General features: G+C 48.7%; 1 protein-coding gene across 6 annotated transcripts in view; it reads right to left on the bottom strand.

The window, feature by feature from the left end:
* Foxp1 (forkhead box P1) overlaps positions 1-16,931 on the bottom strand; it is a 527,427-nt gene that overhangs the window by 295,210 nt on the left and 215,286 nt on the right. Inside the window, exon 1 of one of the 6 annotated variants that reach the window (XM_027931811.2) lies at positions 2,521-2,671. The exons of the other annotated variants lie outside the window; for them this stretch is intronic. The gene's annotated coding sequence lies outside the window, so the exon portion shown is untranslated. Of the gene's footprint in view, positions 1-2,520; positions 2,672-16,931 lie in introns of those variants that run through there. 6 annotated transcript variants of the gene reach the window in all.

Consider the following 16,931-nt stretch of genomic DNA (forward strand, 5'->3'; position numbering starts at 1 on the left):
CCAGAGTATTTCTCCCATCAGGATCACTTGAAATAAATGGTATGCATCCGTGTCACATCCCAGAGTCGGGCAGGCCAGCTCTGGAGGGGGGCCAATGGATTTCATCTCCAGCTTTGGCTAACCCTGGCTGAGAACCACAGTGAGTGGTCTCAGCAGGGGTGAGACCCTGGTCCTCAAAGCGGGCAGCGCGGGCAGTGTGGCAGGCCTCAGGTTCCCATCACCCCCAGGCCTCCAACTAGAGGGCGCAGACTTCACGTGCACAAATATGTCCCAATGGGCCCAGTTCCAAGAGACGGGTGTCTCTTCAGGGACGAGTCTTAACTCATCCTGGGCTTACTGTGCAATGATTTCTTAGAGAACAGCAGGATACGCCACACATATCCGACTAGTGGAAAAATTAAAGCACCTGGGTGACTTTATCTGCCACACCTGAGACGAGAAAATCCACTTAGATCTGGACTCTGGAGTGTTTTCCCCGCACACGAAACTTCAAATAGAGAGTCAGGCGTATGGGAAGAGGGAAGGAGAGAAAGGGGAGGAGGAGAGGAAAGAAATGGAGGAAACAGGGTAAGGAGGAGGGATGGACCAGGAAGTCAAGCAGCGACCAATGGCCTGCAGCCCAGGTCTCCCAGCCAGAGGCCTCGGACGCAACCAGCCACAGTACACAAGCCCCTCTATTTCCTTTTCTTGTCTCCATCAAAAAACATGCCTGGGGGTTCCACCATTTCCCCAGCTTCCTCCCACTCCAGCTGGGAATGGTTTGCTTCCTGTTCCTCGCCCTCTGGGACCTGTACCAACTCACAGGGCCTGACCTTGGGGTCCATTCCAGTAGACTGAGGCCTCGAACAGTAGACCCCAAGTGAGCCACGTGGTACAGGAGCCCGGCCAAGCGTACCTGGCACCACTCCAGCTGGCAGCCCCTCGGGAACACTGCGACGCCCCTTCCTCTCTGGGGAAAGGGCTCTGCTCTCGCCTGCACCCAGTTAGAACCCTGGCCGCGGTCATGGGAATACTGTACAGGTATCCTCTCACAGCCTTTAGGAGATGAATCCCAAACAATATTTGCTGTTTTGCCTTTGAAGCCCTAACAAAGCCTTTGTTTTAGATTTACCTCCAGTGTGCAATAAGAGTTAATAATCAAATCCATCCCAACCCCCACAAATGTTAAACAGAAAGATAAAAGAAATGCAAATAGCTATTGTCATGGAAAGTTAAAGTACCTGTCTGTATTTTTAAGTGAAAACTATTATCTCTATCAATCAAAATTTAAGAATACAATAGCGCTAATCACAGAAGGCAACTCTGACGGAGTTACTTTTCCTCATAAAAAAAGAGTATTTTTCCCTCTTAAAAACCAAGGATAAAAGTCATATACTTACAATTAGATAGCGTATTTGTAATTTTATTATTAAAAACCTTCACCAGCCTCACTGTTAATATGCCTCTAAATCTCTAGACTGACTTGTGCCCAAGAAGACCCAAGTCCCCACATATTTTAATAAGATTGATGAAATTTTATTTAAATTCTCCCAGTTTCCAACCTGCGGGGGAACAGCACACTCTTCTGTTGAAAAGAGTTACTCCGGCGGAGCAGCAGTCGGCTTGGAAGCAGAACTGCAGACCCTGGACCCGGTTCCCACCCCTGGAACATCTTCGGGGGGGATCCGGCCTCCCTGAGGGCTCTTGTCCTCTGCCTGGGCCTCTTCTTTTGGAAACAGTGAACGTCTGCCCTCTCCAGGGAGGGAGAAGAGCCAAGCACACCCCAGAATGATCCAGACGTACAGCTCAGGGAATTCTGAGTCTTTTTAAATTCACTTTTCTAAGCTTGCATGAGCCCTGAGTATGGTGGTTTCTAAAGACTGTACCAGAACACAAAATAGCAAGACCCCAGATAGTAAAACAAAGCTCCTGATTAACATTCCTCTAGCAATCAGTGAGGGCAGGATGCTGTTATCAGAGAGCCTGCCTGGATGGTGTCTCCTCAGCCATGGGGCCAAGAGCCTGTCACTTCCCCAGTAAGATCAGATTTCCTCCCCAGCACCATGGCCAACATCTCTGTGCTATTAATATCAGTGAAGAGGCGACTCGGTTTCCACAGAAGAAAACCCTTCCTCTTCCAGCAGGGACCTTCAGGGAGGACTGGCCGGCGTGGACAAGCCTCTCGCTGCCCTGTCTACAGTGGGGTCTTGCACACTGTTAGAAGGCTCTCTGCAAACAATGGCAGCATTATCTGCAGGACAGTTTCAAAACAGGATTTGTTAGGACAAAGAATAATAAAGCCGATCGCACTCTTTCTCTTTCCTTCCTAATTTACCCCAGTCCCCAGAAGCCTCCCTCGGCCAGCCCCAGATCGGCCACCTTCCCTCGGAGGCACCTGTACTTGTCTATTTCAACACGGGCAGCAACTGCCAACGGCCCGGGACCAGGACGGCTCTCGGGAGGCGCCCACAGGGGCAGCAGCAGAGTGGCCTCTGAACCTCTGTGAAATGAAAGGAAGGCAGCGGCCTGGCGCACACTTACCCGCGCATGGTGAGGAGGCAGAGCTGTGGGGCGGCAGGGCCGTGTGCATGCAAGGGAAGAAAGTTGAGACTTTGGAATGGAGGAACTCCAGGCTCTGGAAGCCCCAGCTCCGGGGGCTCCTGGGCTAGCAGCAGTGTGGGGAAGGACAGGAGATATGTGGCTAAACACAACAAAAGCCACTGCCTTACTCTAGATTAAATATGCAGGAAGAGGCCCCTTTGCATAAACACAAACACTCAGCAAATGAATAACCGGCTCAATCAGTCGCCCGCTGTGCCTTCTACCTGTCCTCTCTCTGGTGGGAGACTCTGCCTGTTTCAGGGGACACCAGAGAATGGGAGATGGCTAAATATTATGTTGCTGTCATAACAATTAAAATAAATAGCATTCATTAGTAATTAAGAATTCGCTCACAGTTGGGGGTGGGAATGAGGGACTCATGCTATCTTCATCCCAAGTACTCAGAGAAGTACTGACACTGTACCCACCGGTGGAATGGGGAATTTTCCCCAAAACACGACCCCAAAGACTGCCATTCGAATCTCCAACACCCAGGGTTTTAAAAAATCACACACTTTGGTCTCAATTTAAGGTCACAGATATACTTCTTGTTTCGAATCTTTGGGCGTCTGTACAAAGGTAGACTTGTCTATGTTTATAAAATGCACATGCATAAAATACACACAGACATGAATGTACACACACATGTGCATACATACCCACACAGGACATGCCCGCACATCTAATGAAAGAGAACATGCACATGTGCACACGCGCGCGCGCACACACACACACTCTCACACACACACTCACACTCACTCTTCAGCTCACAAATCATTTAAGAAAAATAATGTGAGTTTTCCCCAAAACACATCTCGAAAGCTTGCCTTTTGAGGGTCTCCAATCCATGACCACCCATTTAAAAACATCACCCATGTAGTAGAATGGATGCTTTTAACTGAGTGGCCTCAACCACTTATAATTTCAATTAAATAACATAATTACCATCAACAATTTTCTCCATTTCAGCAGAAAATATGCCATACCTCAGTGTAATTTGTCCTTAGAACCCGGGAATTTAAGCAAGAGGAACAGCAAGAGCTGGGGATCCCAGTGCCTTTTCCCAAATTGTGGGACCAATACACACTGACCCCGAATTCTCTGTGGTCCAGCTACATGCTAGTCTTCGTAACGTCATTGTTTTTTAAAAAATGTTACCGTATAAAATGATTTTGATTGAAGTATCGATAAGATTATGTCAGTCTGCATTTTCTAGGACACGCAGGACGAGGGGCACACCAGGAGGGCTGTATCACAGGACATCTATCTACCTTACTGCACAGAGGGCAGCTGGACTGCCGGGCCCAGTGAAATAAGGCAGCCATACTATGTCAGAGGCAAACCTCTCCACCAGCACAGTGCTGCCTGCTGATGATATCCTGCTGCCAGAGTAGAGGATGGGCACTGGAAAGTCTTCCAAAACAATTTTGCAAACCAACCACAAACAAACAAACAAACAAATAAAAAAACAACCCTATGTCAAAACCAACAAGAAAAGTGCACTTCCACCCAGGGCGGTCACTGAAGAAAAGAGAAATAAAAGATGCCCAAAGCCCTAAAGAACCAAATGTGGGTCCTCTAAGAAGAACTCTGTGGAAGCCAAAGATACCACTCTGTCCCCTGCTCTGCCTTGAGGTGACCTTCCAAAGAAGGTGTTAGATGGCCCAATCCCACAAAGATAGAGATCTAACCTTGGTGCAAACAAGCCACAGAACAGAATTTAATCAGTATATCACCGTAAAAAAGCCTTTGTCCATCCCAACGGAGCCCCTAATGACCGTTTTGGCAGTTCTAGGGGTATTTATACTTCCCAGCCCATCCATATCTCAGGCTGGTATAGCTGCTAATGGAAGTGCTGTTAGTGGAATCCAATATTAATGCTCCATCTCCTGCAAACCTGGGCCACTGGCCACAATTATAGGTGGTATCTAATTCCATAGGTAGCAGATACTGTGCTCTGAATTAATATTTTAATGACAGTGAAATAAAGACGGCAGGCCAGGTAAGGGGTCTGTGTGTCGAGGCTGGCCAGGCTCCCCGTGGAAGAGCGCGGACTACGGGAGCGGACAGCACCGACGCGGGAATCGGGACCCAAACTCGTGTGCAAGGCTTAGATGCTGAGTGACACGTACTGATGAACGGAGTCAGAGATGTCACCAGACACAAGTGCCACTCCTGTGTCAGCCTGAGAGCTAACGCAGGGGGAGGACCGGCCGGGCAGGGGGCGCCTTCGCCCTGAGACCTCCAGAAAATAAACAGGGTGTACAGTTTCAAAGACTTCAGACAGACATCTCATTGTTCAAGCCAATTATCAGCGGAAAATAATAACAACAGATGGATTCAGAGTCGCTGACTTTTCATATGCACTTCATCTCGGCAGAACAGATGATGAAACACGAGAGCTATCTCCGAAAGGCAAAACATCTTGCAGTAAAAGAACTCCACAGTCCAGATGGGGACCTTCCAAGGCTGCTGATTATCTTCCTATAATGTTGTAAGATAGACTTACGAAAACATTTCAGGAACTGATCAGATATGATACGTACAATGGCTTCATTATTGGAAAGAGACACCTCAGAGTTGGGCCTGACCCCAGCAGAGATTGCAATAAGGTTAGGACTGTTTCCTGTTTTCTCAGCGGGGACTGTGGGTTCCAGCTAAAACTGCAAAATCTGTGGACCACAGGAGAATAAACCATCAAGCAGCCCACATTTGTGCTCTTCTCTCGTTTGAGCAGAGGAGAAAGAGAAAGTGGGACTGGAGAAGGACACTATTCCCCAGCGTTCTGTGGAGATGGGAGAGGGGGGAAAATAGCTCTGAAGCAATTCCTTATTAAAAGCACTCCACAATAAAAGATCATCCCTGACGTGCAGCTACAACATCTTAAATACCCCTTGCCACTGCTGATTGCAAAAGATAATTTGCTTTTAGTAGGAAATAAATATAAATTTCAGAGTTGGTGTGATAAACAGTTCTAATAAATGCCAATCAAACACTTCGGCAAAATCCATCACCACATACTAACACACTCTCACTAACTTAATACCACCAAGTGAGGTTTACTGGTAAAACCCCGTGGTAAACCACAACCTGAGACCCCGCCATGAGACATGGAGAAAGTTAGATCTCTCATTCGAGAGGCCTCGTTCCTCCTGGAGTGACAACATATCCATTCTGTCTCCTTCTCTATCTCCATCAATTCTACATTCTTTAGTTCAAAGAATCTTTCCCTGTGCTAAGAAGGGAAAAAAAAAAAAAAAAGAAAAGAAAAGCTGATCCTTCTACTATTTACTAACATACTTAACATTGAAAAAATATTTTTTACAAATGCACTGTTGACTTCACAAGTTTATAAGTATTTAAAAAAAAAAAAAAAAGAAAGAAAGAAAAGGAAAGGAAAAAAAAAATCCCCCAGCAAGGCTTTTCTTTCAAAGTAGTCTGACAAAAGTAAATTCGTAGCAGAACACACAGGCACGAAGAAAATACTGCCAACGGCAAAATTCTGCAACTGCTTTAAGAAATAAACAAGAACACAAAGGATGTCTAATGCAGCCATCTGCCTCTCCTCACACGGTATCAATGCCTCAACTGCATCCCCGCCCGAGCAGCCCACTCCAACGACTCAAAACCAAATGGCTCCGCGCCCGTCTCCTGCACACGGACCGACACAACGCACTCAGGATGCAAGAGTTGATTTTTACACAGAAGCCGGCATCTTTCTGAATTCCCCCACTGCAATGATTTCATCAGCCCTGTTACTTATTCAGAGTGGGACTTCTCTGAAAAACCAGCAGGGCTTCGCGGAGAGGATGTTCTCATGTGCACACCCTCGCTCAGTCTCCACAGAAGCACCCTTCAAAGCCCTCCCCCCACCCGTCACCTTGCAGGAGAGTTCTATCACCAGGAAGAACTTTCGACGTATATTTCAATTAGAACCTTTGCCCTTTTTTTTTTTTTTGGGGGGGGGGTGGGCCACAAAATTGTAGGTTGTTTACTCACTAGTTGAAATAACTGCACTAATTTTTTAATCACTGCTATTCAACCAGCTCTTCCCGTGGTCACATCTGGCTCTCGGAGGTTCCACGTGGTCACTTTCCTTCTTCAACCCAGTCTTCACATTTATTAAGCAGCTACTGTGGACTCAGCTTGCCTGCCAGAACATTCCACTAGGAACTCCACGGTTTATTTAAAAAAAAAAAAAAAAAAAAACTTCTGACACATTTTATTTATTTACATACTTCTTTCTGCAGTCAGAAACAATCCATGTCTGAAAGTTACAGCCCAGCTACAGGATCCAACTACTCCCAAAAACTGGGAAGGAAGGCTTTAAAAAAAAAAAATTCTATGTTTTAAAAACTTAGTTACACATGATAGTAGAATGCACGATGATGCATCATACATGAATGCTGTATAATTTCTCATTCTTCTGGCTGTACAGGATAAAGAATCACACGGGTTGTGTAGGCGTAGGTGCACATAGGGTCATAATGTCTGATTCACTCCACTACCCTTCCGCCCTCCCCTCTGCCTAACCTAAAGCACCTCTATTCTTCCCTGCCCTCCCCCCTGTTGTGAGTTAGCAGCCCTACAGCAGAGAAAACATTTGGCCTTTGGTTTTGGGGGATCGGCTGATTTGGCTTAGTATGATAATGTGCAGCCCAATCATTTACCAGCAAACGCCATCATTTCATTCTTTCTGAAGGCTGAGTAATGAAGACTTTTAATGGAAACTTCTATTTGGGTAAAATCCATACAGGGTCATAAATACTCTGCGACAAAGGGCAACAATTTCAACAACACAGAGAAGGGGCCCAGCTCTGCTCTCCTTGCTCTTGGGCAGGGCGCTCTTGAAGCAGCCCTTCTCAATCAGCCTGGAGTTGAGAGGGAGTTGGGGTTTGGAGGTGGGGCCACACCTGCCTTGTTTGGCCTGCTCCCTGGGGGCCCTTTTCCCCAGGCTTGTGCGCTCAGTGACTCCCTGAGCGGAGGAGGCCTGGCAGGGTTTTCAAGGGGCTAGTGCTCTGTTCCCTTCTGGGCCATGCTGCCCCCAGAGTCCCCTGGTCTGCACAGCAGTGGTCGTCTGTGGGACACACACAGCAAATCCGGCCACTGGAGGAGGCACGTGGCTGGTTCAAGCCTGGTCCAGGATCTGCCCGCCACCTGACAGACACGGTGGTGACTGCCTCCCAACCTAGGTCAGCACACCTGCAGCCACACAGTCAGCTCTTTCCATGGTCCTGTCTGACTCTTGGCGGTTCCAGGCTCCAGTGAGAGGGATTCCGTCACATCCCCCTAGATGGTATGCATCTCGATTTTGGAGAAAATGTCAGAGTGTCAGCTCCAGGAGGGCAGAGACCTCATCTGATGGGGGACTGTATTCCAGAGCTGAACAGCAGCATCTCACGGCAGGTGGTCAACAATCTAGGAGTGCAGGGACCCTGCCAGCAGGGTGCCACTGTGCCAAAATACTCCTGGGCCCTGCTCCAGCACCCCGAGCCCCCTGCCAAACTTCTGAGGGGTAAGGGATGATGGGAAAACCCGTGAGCAGCTCCACAGCTCAATTTTACCAGGCGCATGTTGATGCAAGAGCAAAGCTGCGGACCTGGTCACCGTGGCTGGAAAGCCCTCCAACTATCCTCCCCCGAAAACACCCGGCTCCCACCACTACCTGCATCCCAGCTTCAAACTTTGAAGCTTGGCACCTATGTGCCCAGAGTGCCCTCCAGTGACCTGAAAAATGGCACTTATGACAAGGCAACTCTCCCTGCACCTTCCCAGCGCATCTCCTCATCCACGCTGTCCTCCTGATGTCCGCAGCACCCGCAGGTCTGGGCCCCCCACTACAGCATGCTCTCCACCCACGCCTGGGCTGTTCTGAAGCTCACCACTGGTTCCACTAGAAGTGCACTTGGAAAGGCTGAGATGATTGACAGGCAGGCAGGAGAGCCCTTGCTGGCTCCCTAGTGAGACAGGGCCTGAGACTCAGAGGACAAATCATCATCAATATTGGTAGAGGAAAGCACAGTAGTGTACACCTGTGACACCAGCAACTGGGGAGGCTGAGGCAGGAGCATCTCAAGTTTAAGGCCACCTCAGCAACTTTGAGACCCTGTCTCAAAAAAAATAAAATAAAATAAAAATTAAAGGGCTGGGGATGTAGCTCATTGGTGAAGGCTTCCTGGGTTTAATCCCCAGTACCAAAGTAATAATGTAGTAGTAATAATGACACATAAAACTGTTCATCTATGGGACTGAAAAGCTCCCCTGAGTTTCCCAAGAACCTGATCCAGGAGAAGGCACACTCGCTGGAAACCTGGCATGGCTCTCCACGGACCAAGCTGCTCTCCCAGTATGGAAGGGAATGTGCATTGAACAGTAACTGCTAACTGGGCATGGCGGCTCCAGTCTGTAATCCTAGCACTCGGGAGGCTGAAGTAGGAGGATCACAAGTTTAAAGCCAGCCTCAGCAATGTAGGGAGGCTCTAAGCAACTTAATGAAACTCGGTCTCTAAATAAAATATAAAAAGGGCTGGGATGTGGCTTGGTGGTTAATCACCCCTGGGTTTAATCCCTGGTACCAAAAACAAAAAACAAACAAATAACAACAACAAAAACCCAGTAACTGCTGGCACAGGCAGGGTCCTCAGGGAAACAGAGCTCAACAGTGCCCAGGTGAAGCCCCTAATTCTGTCACGTAATACAGCAGGGATAGGGTGGGACCCTTCTTTCCAGCTGGGTGTAAAGTTCTGCAAAGCACTGCGTCCACCTGAGAATCGAGGCATCGAGCTCCCCTTGGAAGGAGCTGCAGGTCTCGTGAAAGGTGGACCAGAAAGACGCACCCTCAGAGGCCTCTGCTCTTTTGCTCCTGCATATTGGAACTCACCTTCAAAGCAAGAGAAAGCCTATGCACAATTCCACAACCACAACCAAAGTTTCAAGATAATCGAGAAGCAGCAGCACAACAGGCTACAGATGATTGACGTGTGTTCCCCAGCTGCAAGCAGGCTGTCAAGGGGAAGCCAGAAACGGAACAATGCGGCAAGGTTAGAGGAGAATAAAGGAAAAAGGGGTGGGGGGAAGAGTGTCTGCATTTCTTGATGCTGCCTTGGCTGACTTCCTGAAAACCAGGCATTACATAATAAGCCAGTCTGCACCAGCAGTGTAGACGAGTTCAGCGCCTGACAGCACAGGTTCAGGAGCCAAAGTTCAAGAGAAGGCTCTGCTGCTCAGTGGCCTGGGGAGCACTCCATCGCTCCCTGGGCTCATCTATTAATGGGCTTATACTGCATGATGTGCTTCTGAGGAACAAAGGGACTTAGAATAGTGCCTGGCATGGAGAAGTGCTAGAAGAAAGGATACCAGCTTATTACGACCAGGGATAATTTAACTTTAGAAAATCTAAAACTTCCTACACCTTCTCTCTGCCCAGTGGCTAATAACATCTGGTTGTCTCCATGCCACAGGCCAGAACAAAACAACAACAACTACAAGCCAGAATGTTTAACTTCTGGTGAACACAGTACTCAAGGGAAACTCAAAGTGCTTATATTTTTCCAAATGTTAACTAGAAAATCACAAATTTCTGATTGGGTCTCACTACCCCAGGGCAGGTCAGTCATTAATTACTAAAGAGCAAAGATCCAAAGAGGTCAGCTGCCTGTCCCACCAGGACCAAAAAAAAAAAAAGTCTTTGGAGGAGATCTTCAAAGAAAGCAAAAGGAGAATCCCTCCTGGAACCCGGAGGTATTCAAACACATGTTCTAGTACTTTTCAAGTCTGTGCCTATAGATTCTGTTACTGATTTAGGATCTTAAACAGTTTGTTTACTTTTTAGATGCCTTGCAGCTCACCTTTAATAACATGTTTCTTTGACTTGGCTGAACTGTGCCGCAGAAGAATTACACGCAGGAGTAGGCCCGGGTAAAAGGTTCAGGGCACTAATCCACACCTGGTCCATGTAAAACAAAACAAAAAAAAAACTACTCACATTTTCCACAAAGGAACAGCGTCTTCATGTGAACCAGGCTTCTTCTCCTTAATGGGTGGCTGAGGCACTGCCCCACCGTCCAACCTTTCAAGGACTCCTTCACAGGAGAGGGGAGAGGCCACAGGACTGCCTGCCTCCTGGTCACACCAAACAGCGTGTCCGTGACAGAAAGAAATCAGAAAGGCCTGACTGAGGTTTGCCAATGACAAACAACCATGATATCCCCTGGGAACAGATCTGGGAACAGTCAGATTTCTTCTCCATTAATTGTGTGACCCAAACTTTTAAGTGGGAGGAACAAGGCTCTTAGGGAGAGAATCTCCCATGAGAGAGAATAGAAACACTTCGGAGCTGAGAGGTGGCTCTATCTACCATGCCACTTCTTCATGTGGATGACTGAGGTCACACAGGTGGAGGGGACCCCAGCATGGCAAGTAGGGACACCAGCCTCCACCTCCCAATGACATAGACAAGCAGCAGCCAGCGAAGGTGGGCACTGGAAATGTAAGGCTTGTGAAGAGGAGATTTTGGAGCAGGGTCATTTGAATCACAAAGGGGCCAGAGAATGGGGGAGGCCCCCCCAGTGTCCCACAGGTGGTAGGCAGTGCAGCAAGGTCTAATCCTGGGTCCCGGGTAGCTGGCCCTTATCCTGCCCAGGCTCCTCACTGGTAGAAGGGAAGGTGTCCCTCTGGTCCGTAGCTATCACCTGAACGAGGCTGAAATAATGAACAACTTAATATGTTGGATGGGAGACAGCCCTGGCCCCAGGGCCACTGCCTCCCCTTATCCTGCATCTCAAACTTCCCAGGGTCCCACGGGGCACAGGAGGCTCCCCGGGGGGCTCCCAGTCACTGGCTGCCCTGTACCTGTGAGCCACTCTGCCAGCCCAGCTCTTCTGAGAGCGCCATCCCAAGGCCAAGAGGGACAAGCAGAGGGCTGACTCACACCTGGGACCCCCTGGGTCCAGCCAGTAGTCCTGCCCAAGAGACAACTGCCTTCCTCCCCATTGCTTCCCTCGCTTGGGATGTCCCCGATGTGCGGCTCTAGAGAGGAAGCAAATCAAGGGAACTTCGGGCAAATTCTTAGGGCTGGTTTCTCAAAGTGAAATCCTGCACACTCAGGAATCAGAGTATGTTCGCCATGGAAATTCTCAGAGCTTGTACTTTCTGCTCTGCCTTTCCAACCTTCTAAGAAGAAAATGCTTCTCTATCCCAAGACCTAAATTTCTGTAGAGTCGAGACCTGACGCAATGAAATATGCAGGGTGAAAAAAAAAACCACCATGGGTGGCTTGCTCCGACCCTCTGCACCCAGTGCCACCACTACTCCAGTAAGCCACGCAAACATTCTGCAGGCTGCCGTGACGTCACATTGTCACGTGATCAGGTGAGCCATGCCACGAGGCATGAGTAAATACTTATCCACAACCGCATATTAAATTGGAATCTGCCGAGGCGCGCTCCAGAGACAAAGACGTTTCTATACAAAAATATTAACTAAGAATTTAAATAAATGGCCCCACTGGAAAAAAAAAAAGGAAAAAAGTTCTGAAGTAGCAATATAAACTATATTTAATAGCAACAAAAAATATTTTCCTTTTGGGAAAGCAATTTGGGCTTCTAAAAGTTACTGCTTCTCACGTGACTTGGTGCAGTAAGCCCAAATTCTTTCATTTCCTAAAACACAGATGCGAGGCCCCAAATTTCTACTTTGTGAGACTTTTTTTTTTAATTAATCTTTCCCCAAATACAATACTCAAATAATAAACTATTTTGGTACCCTTCCCCCCGACACACAATTGTTATTTTCTGAAGCACTTGAGTGTAATGGGTCCCAAAGAACATATGTTCCCAAGCAAGGAAGAGGAAAAAAAAAAAGGGTCTCTAGTACTAATACACAATGAAAAATAAATTTAAAGCAGCCTTCTGGTCTGACATAAGAATATAAAAATGATATGAGCAAGAACAGCTTAGTTTACATACTTTTCAGTCACAGCTGCTGCTCTGAAACCACAATACCTTTAAAATGACATTTTAAGGAAACAGATACAGCGCGGCTTGAGCCCTTGCTAGACGCAACTAACTCTGAATTAAAGGGGCTTTTCTTTTTATATGTGCACTTTATATAACCCTGAATACTGCCACAATTAAGAAGAGTGATTTGTTTTAGAAACGATGTGGCGATAAACACAGTGAATGACAATAATTCTCTTTAGCAAGCTCCCTGCCCCCACCCCCACCCCGCCATTTCCTTTAAAATCACCAGACTCAGACATCAAAACAAGAGTTTCGGGGACAGAAGGAACAAGTCCCTCTTCATGGTTAATATTTCACTGGGGGCTGAAGATTTCTCAGTGGGAACCTTTGGGCTTCCAGTGGCAGACACACGGGAGGCCCCCTCTCCATAAGAGACGCAGCACTTCCCTGAATAAACGAAAATAACATGCAATTAAATCAGACCATTCAATTAATAAATTACTTCAGTGGCCCTTGCAGGCCAAGTCCCATTTAATTACATAATTTAAAAAATATTTGCACATTGCAATCACCAACACTGGCTTTGAGGTTTCATAATACACACTTAACACTCGAGTTAGAGAACAAATTTATTTAATAAATGCAAGTCTAAGTGCTAGAAGGCCACAGCACTCGCACTGCAAAATCACTTAGCACATCCTCAGAGAAAGCAAATAAACTTCTCTACTATTTCGTCGAGGCTGCTGCCAAGTGTCAGGAGCACAGGCAGCTTCCTGTGTTTTCTCTCCCTATGTTGCTTGTAAATCTGACCATCCTGGGAGGGGAGGGGACGGGAAGAGTGCTTAGGGCGAGATGGTTCCAGTAAAAGATAACTGGGAGATAAACGGAGGGGGGCCTGGTAGTCAAAACCTCTGCAAAGGGGAACCAAGAGAAGCCCGCTTGCCTCTGCGACTCTCCCTTCTCTCCAACACCAGGTGCACCGTACATTAACATGGTCACCGTGGGTGAGATGCCCTCTATCAGCAAGGCTCACACAACCGTGGGGTGACAAGGACATGTGCAAACAGGACAGAGTTACAGGGTACCCGGGGCAGAGCAGAGCCTTCAAAAGGAGGGCCTTTGCTGAGGTTGCACAGGGCCCCGGTACTGTCACCCAGTGAACTTTCTAGAAGGCCGCCCGGCAGCCCTGGTGCACACTTCTTTTCCTCAAACACATGCACTTTCAGGTAAACCCACATGCTTCACACCCACGGTGGCCGCAGAGCTGCTCCAGCTGCATGGGGTTGCTCCTAGACCACCTTGACAGGGTTGTTGTTGTTTGTGACAGAGTTCTTGAAGATTTCTATGCATTATAGCCTACTGTGCATCCACTTGCCTTCTAGAAGCTTCTATGCACACCTTCTAAAAGTATTTGAAACTTGCAGTACACAAAATGCTAGTTAAAAGGGCATCGAAAGTTCTGACAGTTATGCACGTTAAGTCGGGCTTACCTACGAGCCTCCGGTGCAGCTTTATAATCACTGTTCAGCTCTGAAGCATCCCTCGGTCCAACACCCACCCTTCCCAGAAGCTTCTGGAAACATTGGCTACCCTCTGCTTCCACTCACCCACCTGCTCAACCTCCTTCGCCCTCACCAGCCCCTGAAACCTTGGCTGCCAAACTATTCAGCGTCAGCAGCTTCTGACACGGCCAGCCAGCTCCCGACTCAAAGGGTGGTCTCTCCAAATGGTCTCCCTCTGGGGGTGCCTCCCTGGTACCTGTCACCTGCTGCAGCACCCGCCCCCCAGTGTTCTTCTACAGGCCTGGCCTTAGAGAACATTGCCACCTTCCGCCTGGCCACACCCGACAGCCGCTCTTCCCTCTCTTCCTTCCCTCCTCTAGGAAGTCCGCTGACTCTATTGCTTTGGGGCAGGGACTCTGGAGCTCCACTTCCCCCTGGTCATCTCAGGTCCTGGCAGCGTGGGGAGGCTCTCGGGGAGGTGTGGCAGTGCTGGTTCCTGCGGATCATGGCAGCAGGTGCAGCAGAGGGGGCCTGCGCTCTTACTGATGGTGGTTAGTCCACAGGCAGCGGCTGGCTTTGGCTCATTGATCTCCGCTTCCTGGTCTCAGTGGCCAGGGCTTCATGGTGAGCCATGGAATGAGCTGTGGCCTCCAGGCCGAGGCCCTAGGTGCCGGAGGTGTGCGTACTCCTCCTACTTAGTAAACAGGAGCCGATCTGCATGGCCATCCCTGGTAGGTGTGCCGGCACGCGGAGGCCAGAGAGGAGTCTTCTCACTCTTCCCGCTGAGAAGGGATGGCCACACAAGGGGACCTCACCTGGACTCCTGCAATGACCTCCCGAGGTTCCTTCCTGCCCTTGGATCTGCCCATGCAGAAGACACATGCATCTTAGAAAGCACAAGATCTTGCAAAATTCCTCAATTTCCAGGGAGCCTCCCCCTCATCATTTTATTATGTTGGACCTCAGGATTCAAGTCAAACTCCATGTGAACGCTCAACAAGGCACGCTGCCCACAACACGGCACACGCTGGCTTCACGATTTCTCAGTTTCCTAAAGGTGACGTCAAAATACCCAGAGATACGCGGAGGGCCCTGAATGATGATGGCCAGGACCCCTATAGCTCCAGGCTCCCATCCTGCTGTCTGCAGGTCCCCTAGGCACTCTGCACAGTGTCACCTCCAAGCTGCTGCTGAAATCTAGCTTCCCACCGCGTGGCTCCACCCCCTGTCCAGAGAAGTCTGCAGGTCCCAGGTAACTCAACCACCAGGGCGGCTTCCTCCAAGAACCATCCCTAACCTTTCAGGTGGGTGCCCCTTTATCCAGTCCATTGGCTCACAGAGTTTCTCCTGGGCAGGAACGATTCCGTTTTATTATAGTGGTCAGTCGTTTCTCCCGCTGGCCTACATGCACGGTCTGCAAAGAGCACTTCATAAATCCTCAATGAATAAAGTCAAAGAATTCTAATGAAAAAATTCTAGAATCTTCTTCTCCCTTTAGTTTCTTCATAAACCAACTCTTCCTAGCCTCCGTGCCTCTCCCCACATGGCTGGCCGTGCTTGCCCAGCACCCCACCCCACAGCTGCTCCCACGATGCGGGTCTAGGAAATGCATCAGGTCTGGTACTGATGCGGAGGACTGGGACAGAATCTCAACAACACACCTCCGAAAGTTCCCTTGAACTACGATCACCTTATTGTTCCGAAAACAGCACAAAGGAAATAGAATGAGCCGGGAAACTGAAGGCAATCTCACCAACAATTTATAAATAAACATTGAGGTTCACTATGCACCAAAACTGTCACTACCCTCGCCCTAACGAGCAGTGCCCTGATTCAGACTCTGATACCAAAAGCCTTGTGGTTCTAAGACGACCTGCTTTAAGGCCTCAGGGGGGCCGGACACCATTCCCTCTGCTTCACCCCAGCTTCCATAAGAGCATCAGCACCCCCTCTCCGGCAACTCAGTCCTCATGAGGGCTGTCACAGAGCCAACCGGGGACCTCTCATCTTGGGCAGACATGGGAAACAGCATTTAAACATGAAACCCTGGGCCAGCCGGCCAGACACCACCCAGACTCCAGAACCAGCATCTCTTACAATTACCAAAAGACAGAAGCCGACCTCTGGACACGGGAAAACCAGAGGTGCTATCACAGGAGGCCCAGGGCATCATCTCTGGGATTCACATCTTCAGAGACCCAGGACTAAGCTTATCAGAAGCCATGTAGTGCTGACACTGTGACCAGCCGGCGTCTCTGGTCTTATCTCCATGGTTAAGAGCTGGCTGAGCCACAGGCAGCTGTGATCCTCCACTCCCTCATCTGCACAGCGCGGTAGTGAGAGTCTACCAAGAGGTTTCACCCCTATGCTGTGGGCTTTGGTTCTCCATATGCATGGTCATGTGAGAGGAGAAGGTGATTGTGATACAGAGCCTGCATCATTCATTCCCTCGTTTACAAAGTCACCCCATGCTTTAGTGAACACCACTGTACCATGTGGCACATCAGCAGGAATAAAACTGGGCCTCTGTCCTCAAGGAGCTCAGTGGAAATCTAGGCTCCGTGCAACACGGACCACTCCCTATGTGTGGACGCTGACATCTGAATCCATCAGCACCAAATAAAACTGAAAACTCAGGTCCTTGGCCACACTGGTCATGTTCACAAGGCTCAAGAGCCACACGTGGACAGGTGAAGTGGCATACACCTGGGATCCCAGGTATTCAGGAGGCTGAGACAGGTGGATCACAAGTTCAAGGCCAATCTGGAGGACTTAATGAGACCCTTCCTCAAAATAATAAGGACTGGAGGATATAGCTCACCACTGGGCACAATCTGTGGTACCAAAAAAAAAAAATTACTACATAAATAAAAATTTAAAAGGGCTGGGG

The sequence above is a fragment of the Marmota flaviventris genome, chromosome 20 (assembly GCF_047511675.1).
Source record: "Marmota flaviventris isolate mMarFla1 chromosome 20, mMarFla1.hap1, whole genome shotgun sequence".
Classification (NCBI taxonomy): Eukaryota; Metazoa; Chordata; class Mammalia; order Rodentia; family Sciuridae; genus Marmota; species Marmota flaviventris.